We start from the raw sequence: 8,699 nt of genomic DNA on the forward strand, positions 1-8,699 counted from the left end.
AGTAATACGTATAGGAGCAAACGCAGACCCCATACGTTAACGTTAACGTTGCGTCCTCCACACTGCGCATGCGCCATACGTACGTACTGCGGCGAGCCTTGCGTACGTACGCTCGCTATCGAATTTTGCGAACGTACGTAGCGGTCCCCTGCGTGCCATCTCGTTGCTCTCGTCGCGCACGGGAGAGCGCGAGACTAGTCCAGTTTGAAAAATGTCGGCGGTGAGGCAAACCAGCGGAAGTGCTACGCGCATTGTACGGGTTCACTTTACCATTGAAGATGACATCAACCTCCTCAAAGAAGTCAACGCGACGAACCCTTTCGAGCACCCACAAAGATGGGTGTCGATAGCCAAGAACGTTGGCGACGCAGTCGAACCCAAAAAGCTGTTTACCGTGCGGTCGGTACAAAAAAAAAGACAAAACACGTACACAACAGGCACACGGAGACACGCACTTCCGTAACAAAGCGAGGAGAGTCGGGGCTTTGGATTGGCTTGACCGAATACCCGCCTTGGATTGTTTGAAGCAGTTTACAGGAGCACATCTAGACGGCGCTACATGTCTTTACGTATGCGCTCTTCTTCCGCTGCACTAAAAGTGCGTATTCGACGCGCTCCGTAACGTTCCGTCGACGTAACGTTAAAGCTAACGTAGGGGGTTTGCGTTCGCCCCTATACGTATTACTAAAACTCTCTATTGGCTGCTGCATAGAGCTCGGTGGCTTCTGAAGGCTTACTATTCTTCTTCTTTCTTGTTCTTTTCAACACAAAGTCAGCTTTCATATGGACTGAACAAGCTTTAGAGCTTCTAGCAGCCGGTGCAGCTTCAATAAAACCTTCTTAAGGAAGTGTATCATTTTATAAAGGCATTCAGTGACCTGTGATCAAGCGACTGAGCTTGTTCCATAGCTTCAGCCAATCTTTTAAGGGTTTGTCTTGTAAGGCTTTGAGGGTAAAGCTTTTTTTTTGTTTATGTTTTAGAAGGTTGCTCTCATTAATCTTCTAACCAGGTAAACTTGTGCCTATAGTTTGTGTTAAAGAATCCCAAATATACGCGAGGCGCGGTAGTTTCAAAAGAGACCCACAAAAGATACCATTTGCGAACCATTAAATATTTGAGGCCGGTCATCGATCCACGTTGGGCCAATCTTGCTAAAACTTTTTCCTGTTGCTCCACCATTCATTTTAGTGACGAGAAACGTGCAAGTAGCCTCAAATAAAATAGCCTTACTGTAGAGTATCAGTTTTAATTGTTATTTTTTATTTGATTGGCTTGTTTGCGGAAAGCAGCTTTTTTACATCTCGAACATTGCATCCGTACTGCTGTAAGGGGGTGTTTAGCTTTACTGAAAGTGCAGACCGGAGGTCGCAAGATGGAAGGACATTAATGCGCCCTGTCAGTCTAAATCTTTTTCTCTTATATGTTGCGCGTCTGGATTTGAAAGGAATACTACGACGCAGACCAAACACAAACCCCGGGCACATGATCGCCAAAACTACCTAGCAAGGCAGTGTTAATAAAAAAAAATCACTGGAGCATTTGTTGTGGTTTCTCAGGGATATCAATTGTTTTACAAAAATAGCCACAAGTGTGCAGTCAGCGCCGTGAGTTTAAATGTTATCGCCAAAAATACAGAGTGAATGAAGCAAAACCTGATTGCAGAAAATAGCCTTTGAGAGTGTTCAGATGTACAAGTTCAGCCATTTTGAAACACAGACACAAGTTACAGTGTAGAAAACCCTCGAAGAATGAAATGACACATCGCGCGCGAGCATTAGGTACCCGGCGACAAAGTTTCATAGGAAGGCACCGGCCAAGGCTCTCAGAAAAAGACGAAAAATATATTTAGTGGACGGGTGTCACACTATCTCGATTTTAAAAATAATAAATACCCGATCGCTTTTTTTCGACCACGTCTTTCCCTCAAGGGAAATATCACCCAAAAGACGTGATTTATTTCCTAATTCTGCGCGCGACCGATCGCTCATAGCTGGGGCATGCCTTGGCAAATATTTTGGCCAACGAAGTGCATTGGACACTGCACGATAATTTGTTGTTTATACCAACGCACATACAAATATCGACGATATCTTCACACTCAGAAGTCATGAGGCGCCGGCTCTCCGGCAAGGCGCGTGGGAGAACCATCGCTCCAATCTATGAAGTGTTCTCTGCGAATGCTTGGGCCATTCACACATGGGACAATATTAAAAAACAGTTTTTTTTTGTTTTGTTTTTTTGTGAAATTACCACGTTTTTACTACGGCGTCTCGGACCTTGACCAAAAATTACGGTGACGTACCTTAGCCACGCGTTCTCGTTAAGTGTTTTATAGTATTTTTTTTTTTTAATTACGCCGCTACCGAACCACGGCTTTACCAATTATAAAGCTTTTAAACCCCGCGTTACAACATTCCGAGCATCTGGGCCGCAATCACTACATTTTGAAAAAAGCCCAAAAGAAGCAAACAACTAAAATTACGTAAGAATGAATGCCCTCCTAATGTTCGCCAATCGCTTTCGCACTTACACGAACCAAAGCAGCGGAGCAAGTCTAGGATCCGCCCTTCAACCCTGACTCACCGAAACATGCACCCCAAAAGCGCTATTGTTGAAATATCAGCCGTATCAAACATCACAAGAGGGCAAGAAAGCTGGAGGTCGTCGTGACTTACGGAACTATAAAGGGTCAAGTTCATAGTCCTGTTTTCAACTTATACCCCAGTCGGACATGATAATTTAGTGCACTTCGACCTCCGAACGTTACTTCAAGTGTTTCGGCACCAAACGGGAAAAATTAGTGTTTCTCAGAAATGATGAGAATAACGATGTATAAAGTACTATTGGACAGCTAAAATGTTAAGGTAAAGTCATAAGTGTCTCAGAAATATTTAGCTTCTTATTTTAATAAAAACAAGTCACAAGAAAACGTTACGTTACTTGACAATATTTACGATAACTGGATGGTTGGGATCGATTGTCACAAGCCAGGTAAATAAGATGATATAGAAGGAAAGTGAACTCACTTCAAGCCGAATCTGTTCTTCGGGAAGAAGATGCGTTGCACACTGCACAAATGAACCTAAAAATGAAGTGCACTCCGTTGAAATGCATTAATTTAGCCCGTCTGTCCGGGGTATTACCGATCCGTTCCCGAAACCTTCATAGTCTGGTAATCTAGACTGTGTTTGGGCATACGGTGGGCCGCAGGCAACACTACCTCGAATGAATGAATAAATAAATAAAATATTAGAAGCCATTTAACTTAATTCGAAGCCATATGAGCGTCATGTGACCTCTGAGGGGAGTGGCGAAGCACGGGGCACTTAGTCACGTGACATATTCGCAGTGCTAGATTGGCTGGCGTGGTTCGCAGCGTTTATGGTGTTGCTCATCCTGAAATGAAAAAAAAAAAATGTATGAAATATCCGTCACTCGCGAAGCTCTCTGATGGCGCATTCACACTGGAAGCGGATCCGCGTTCGCGAAGCGGTCGCGGATGCGGTTCGCGAGCGACCTCGTTCAGACACACCGAGAGCCGGTTGGCGGTTTCTCGGCGATCACGGGTGATCTTTTGAGACTTGTGTTTGGCAGCCCTCTTTTACAATCCAAAATCCACTTTAATTCAAGATCCAAAGTCAAAGTTTTGCTATTTTGACACTCGGAATATTTTTCTCCGGGATGTTCGCGTGCGTCACGAGTTCAGGCAGCGAAAAAGGAAGCTTGGACCAGCCAAACTCGCCTGTGATTCCCTCGACTTCGCGCACAAACAAAGCCCAGCTAGGCGCGCCTTGCTGACTCAGAACCGGATGCCCCCGACCTTTTCTTCGAAGTGGACCTTTCCCGCATGAATAGCTGACCTTGTTTTCGGGATATAGGGCCAGTTTTCCCCCCTTGTTGTTGTTCGCTCCTATCATTTTCGAAGTTGTGAGCGGTGGGGTGGACCGTGGTGCGGGGGAATGTGTTCGGTGCTAGCCGGGCGTGGCTTCGTTGGTGGCGGACTCTCCTCTCGTCACTCGCTCGTTGACCGAGTCTACTGTTTGTTTGACATTAAGCTCAAATAAACGCCGTTTGGATTACCTTTGCATTGTCTGGTACGTACACTTTGTACCTTGAGTAGGTTCCCTTTATTCTTTGTTTTTAGTAGTAAACGTTACAGGTCGAGCTAGCGCAGGTACCCTGCCCCCTCCGCGGTAGTGCGTTGGCTACAGAATCAAGCTCACGACGTCTCTATCGGCCTTCGTGGTGGTCATGCACGGTGTCGGAAGCTTTCAATAGTACACGCGACTATCCTAATGGGTAGAAAAGCTGACATTTCGGTCGATCAGGGGCGGGTTCCGACGTTCTACAGGCAGAGATTAACAAGGCAGCAAGCTTGGGCTGTGGCACCCGGAATAATTCACAAACTCTTACCCGAACGAAACTACCGGTGCGAAGCCCGGTAAAATAACCGAGTCAATTCTTTTCGCGGCGGATTCAAGTGACGGACGTGAACATCAAGTTCCTTCGTTGATTTGTCGAAAGCTAAGACCACAGCGCTAGGACTACAGCGCCTTGGACGCCTCACCAGCGACAGAGCCCATCTTGGTTTGAAAGTCACTGACGTCACGTCAGCGTCGCGTTGTGATTGGTTGCCGCTTTGTGGTTTGTGAAAGCGGTTGGGAGAAATCGGTTCAGAAGCGGTCGGCAGAAACGCGCTCCAACCGCTCGATCCTAGCCGCTTTGCGGTTGAGAACGCGCGGATCCGCTTCCAGTGTGAACGCGCCATGAGAGCAGCCAACACGGCGTCAACGCCTTGGGCATGGAGCGGGGCCGGCTAGGAACTCGTCATCATCCCGCAACTAGGGTTGGCTGGGGAATCGATGAATCGGCGATCGACGCAGACTCCATCGATCACCAACCTGGCGGCTAGAACATGAAGGAACGTACCCTTCTTGACTGAGACCGAACGGTCATTAATTCAGGTAGGCCAATTCCGGCTCACTCGCAATAAAAAAATGTAAATTTCACCACATTCTGCTATATAAACGTTTGAACATTCTTTAGGCTGTACGCACCAAACGAAAATATTAAATTTCAAAATTTACCAATAACGAAATTAAAATATACTATAAAAGATATTTTTTTAACTTATACTTGTTTTAAACTTTTCGTTTAAACTTTATTATCTGCAGTGCCGCTTCTCGCAGCAATTTTTGTGCATTTTTGAGATTCTGTTTCTTCCCCACCAATGAAGAGTCAACAGAAAAAGTCAAAGCAATGCGATGTTTTTGAGACCGTCGTTAATTAAGTTACCCTATGGTTTGTGACAAGTTACGAAATCAGTAGAGGCTTGCCTTCCAACACACGCTTGTTTCCTTCAATGCGGAGTCCAAGGTCGTCTGCTTCTTGAACTGGGGAAGCGATTACGTCAATACGCCCAGCTCTGATTGGTTCCGATTAGAAGGCTAGTGAGTAAACATCAAAGCAGCTACCAATCAGAGTTAGGCGTTCTGACGTCACTGCAACCCCTGCGAATGAAGCAGACTATCTTCCGCTCTGGATAGGGCTGCGGCGACAAGTGTCAAAGCATAAAGCTAACACTGGAGGTGCCGTATCTACTGCATTTTCAACCTCTCGCCGTGCATAGCTTAAATTACCCGCTAAAACGTTAGTCGTGTTTTTTCTACCTTCTCTTGAGATGTCCCCAGGTAGCACACCGCGTCGGCCGGTATCGGGACTACGCCGGCCGGTCCTGGTAACAGGATGGCGGCGCCCGGCCATTGGCGCCGGTGAGCTACCGGCCCCGGCCGGCGTCGGGGTTTCGTCTTGCTCACTGGCCAGTTCAGCCGAAGAAGTTACAGTGACTGGCCGGCATCGGGTTTTTGCTGTTTTTGCTGGCCAGTCTTTCCATGGAGGTTCCAGTAACTGGCCGGCATTGGTATTTTGCTGTCTTTGATGGCCAGTATTTACATGGAAGTTCAGTAACTGGCCGGCATCGGCACTTTGCTGTCTCTGATGGCCAGTATTTACACGGAAGTTCAGCGACTGGCCGGCATCGGCGCTTTGCTGTTTAGGCTGGCGAGCCCCGCCATGGAAGTTCCGTTTACTAACCGACATCGTTTTATCTTTTTTTTTTTGCCGTTTTTACTATGCAGTCAAGTCATTCAGATTCTGACGAACTGTGGCAATTCATGAAAAGCGAGTGGAAATATTCGCATAGATCAATCCTTCGCAAATAACTGCCGACGCTGGTGTATTTGATCCCAGCATGGCAAGGCTGACGTGTTTTATTGCGAAAACGCGAGAAAAAAACAATGCGGCGAGGAACATTTGCAGTTCAGGATTCGAGAATCTGACCACCGACGCCATGAAGAAAAAATTACACAACGCCGAACGATACCTTTTCAGGAAGCTAGTTTAATTTGATGCACTATACTTAAGGTCGGTGGTATACGCACGTATTTGGCTCTGATAAGAAAATTAAAATAAAAACGGTATAGCGGAGAATCCGAATGAAGAGCAACAACCACAATTAACAAACACGTGGCATGATTGAGCACGCGCTTTGAGTTACAAAAACTATAATTTGCATTGCATTGCAGAATCTGGACAAGAAAGAGATGTGTGTATTGCTTATGACGCTACGAGAGGTACACAACTCTCCTGAGATCGTGTTATTGGTGATTTTAATTGAGTGTGAAAATATGCTATTTCAGTCAAGAATCGGCTGTTTTCTGTGGTAGTTACGATCATCTAACAGAAATATTTCAAATTTTGACATAGCCAGACGATCTGTCCCCCGGTAGCTTATGTTATATACGACATACCGCACCAAAAACAACAAAAAAAAACAAATATAAAAACATTTTTTTTTTTTTAACACGATAAAGGCGTTGTGGATGTTTACACTGCCGGGTCGTGAATGTGACCCCTTGACGCTGCGAAACATAAATGTTCTAATACCGAACGATGCCGTCTCTGAAAGCTAGTTTAATTATCCGCACTGTTCTTGGATCTCAGGAATAAAAACATGTCTAGGCCTAATAAAAAAGTAAAACTGCGGAGCGCAACCTCGATAAGTACAATCAGGCGGCAGGCGAGGGAAATATCACTGATGTACCAGAAGAAAATTAAGTACTACTTTCCGTAAGTCAGAAAAATAAGAGATGTGCTTAATACGTACCGCGCTGTGAGCTCAGCTAAATAACTGTCTTAAAATAGCGGTATTTCTGTTTTAACAGTGGGTAAAGTTGACCACCTTCAGACAAACTTCGGCTGCATCACAGTGGCAGTTTGACCACTTACTCATTTTCTCATTTTGCTCTCAATATTCCTCTTATTATTACCTTCTTTACTTCGTTGAAAGGACTTGTGCTTTTTGCCTACTACACTGACCCAGAAATTAGCACGGAGGGAGCGAATTATCCCGGCAAAACAAGAGGACCACGGCTTGTGCATTGCATCAATTTAAATTTGGGCTCGCACTTCTTATTTCCACATTTTGCGTGATTTTTACCCTAAAGTAAGGGGCCGGCAACTGCAAAAAACATTAAAAAAATATTAAAATGAAATAAAAAAACGTAGTAAAAAAAAACAATAAAAAAACTTCGCGCTTCCGGGATTCGAACCACCGACCATACGATCACCCGCATCGCGCGTTAACCACCAAGACCAAATCGCCAAACCGAAAAACGCGTTGTTTTTAGTAGTTTATATGTCTGCTGAGTTCGTTTGAATACATTGTACGGTTAGTTTCGTATGTAATTTTTTGTTACGTGTTCAGGACGTATTTCTAATATTGTGGCAATTTTTGAATACTCAATGATTTATTATTACTGTGTCTTTTAATAGTTTTTTAATGCGCTTTGCTGATCGTTTTATTGCAAGCGTGTTGAAGATACGTGCACATAGATTCCGTAAAGTCGTTAGACAAACATAATAGCCAACGAACGCGATCCAATCCAATCCGCCAGCCTTGTTTTTGCCGGATGTGATGGCCGTGTGTGTTTCACGTCTCTGTCTTGAATGTGTCCGAAAAAGAAGGAAGCGACTGTGAGCCGTGGAACTACGTCGAATCTGCTCAACAGCCAAGATCATGGCACGGTCGTTTCAAAGTAAGTTCCTTTCTTTGCCCGTTAGGGCTAGATTATTCTTTTTTCCGTTCAAAATGCTTGTTATTGTCTAGATCGCTTGCTTTTACCAGTATTACTAATTGTGCGCGAATGGTGCTATGCGAGGCTGTTTTGCTTCGTTCACAAATAGGCTGTGTACTCGGTCCAGGTCCATCAATAGCGGCGGAACTTTTTGGGAGTTGGGGGGGGGGGGGGGGGGGGGGAGGGAGGGGGGACGGCGGCGCCGGCGGCGGCGGCGGGCGTGCGGGCGGCCGGCCGGCCAGCCGGCCAGCCGGCGGGTGGAGGCGGAAAGGGGAGGGGGAGGGGGGAAGTTTGATTGCCTCCCTCCACCGTATTGTTCACTGGTAAACTAGGATGTCTGGAAGAGCGCGGTGCCCCCCCCCCCCCCCAAAAAAAAAAAAAAAAAAAAAAAATAAAGCACTCAACTTAGCGCGGTGCCCCTCCATCGTCTAAGCTCTAGGTTAGACACTACGGGTGGATTCCGTGTGCGTATTTGCGTCCGGAGAGCTGAGCCAGGCAAAAGGCAGAGGAGGATTGAGCAAGTCCGTAGCTTCCGCCGCGCAGTCGTCTGCAAACGGCTTTAT

This window comes from Ixodes scapularis, unplaced genomic scaffold (genome assembly GCF_016920785.2).
Source record: "Ixodes scapularis isolate PalLabHiFi unplaced genomic scaffold, ASM1692078v2 PGA_scaffold11__112_contigs__length_91849675, whole genome shotgun sequence".
In the NCBI taxonomy this organism is placed as follows: Eukaryota; Metazoa; Arthropoda; class Arachnida; order Ixodida; family Ixodidae; genus Ixodes; species Ixodes scapularis.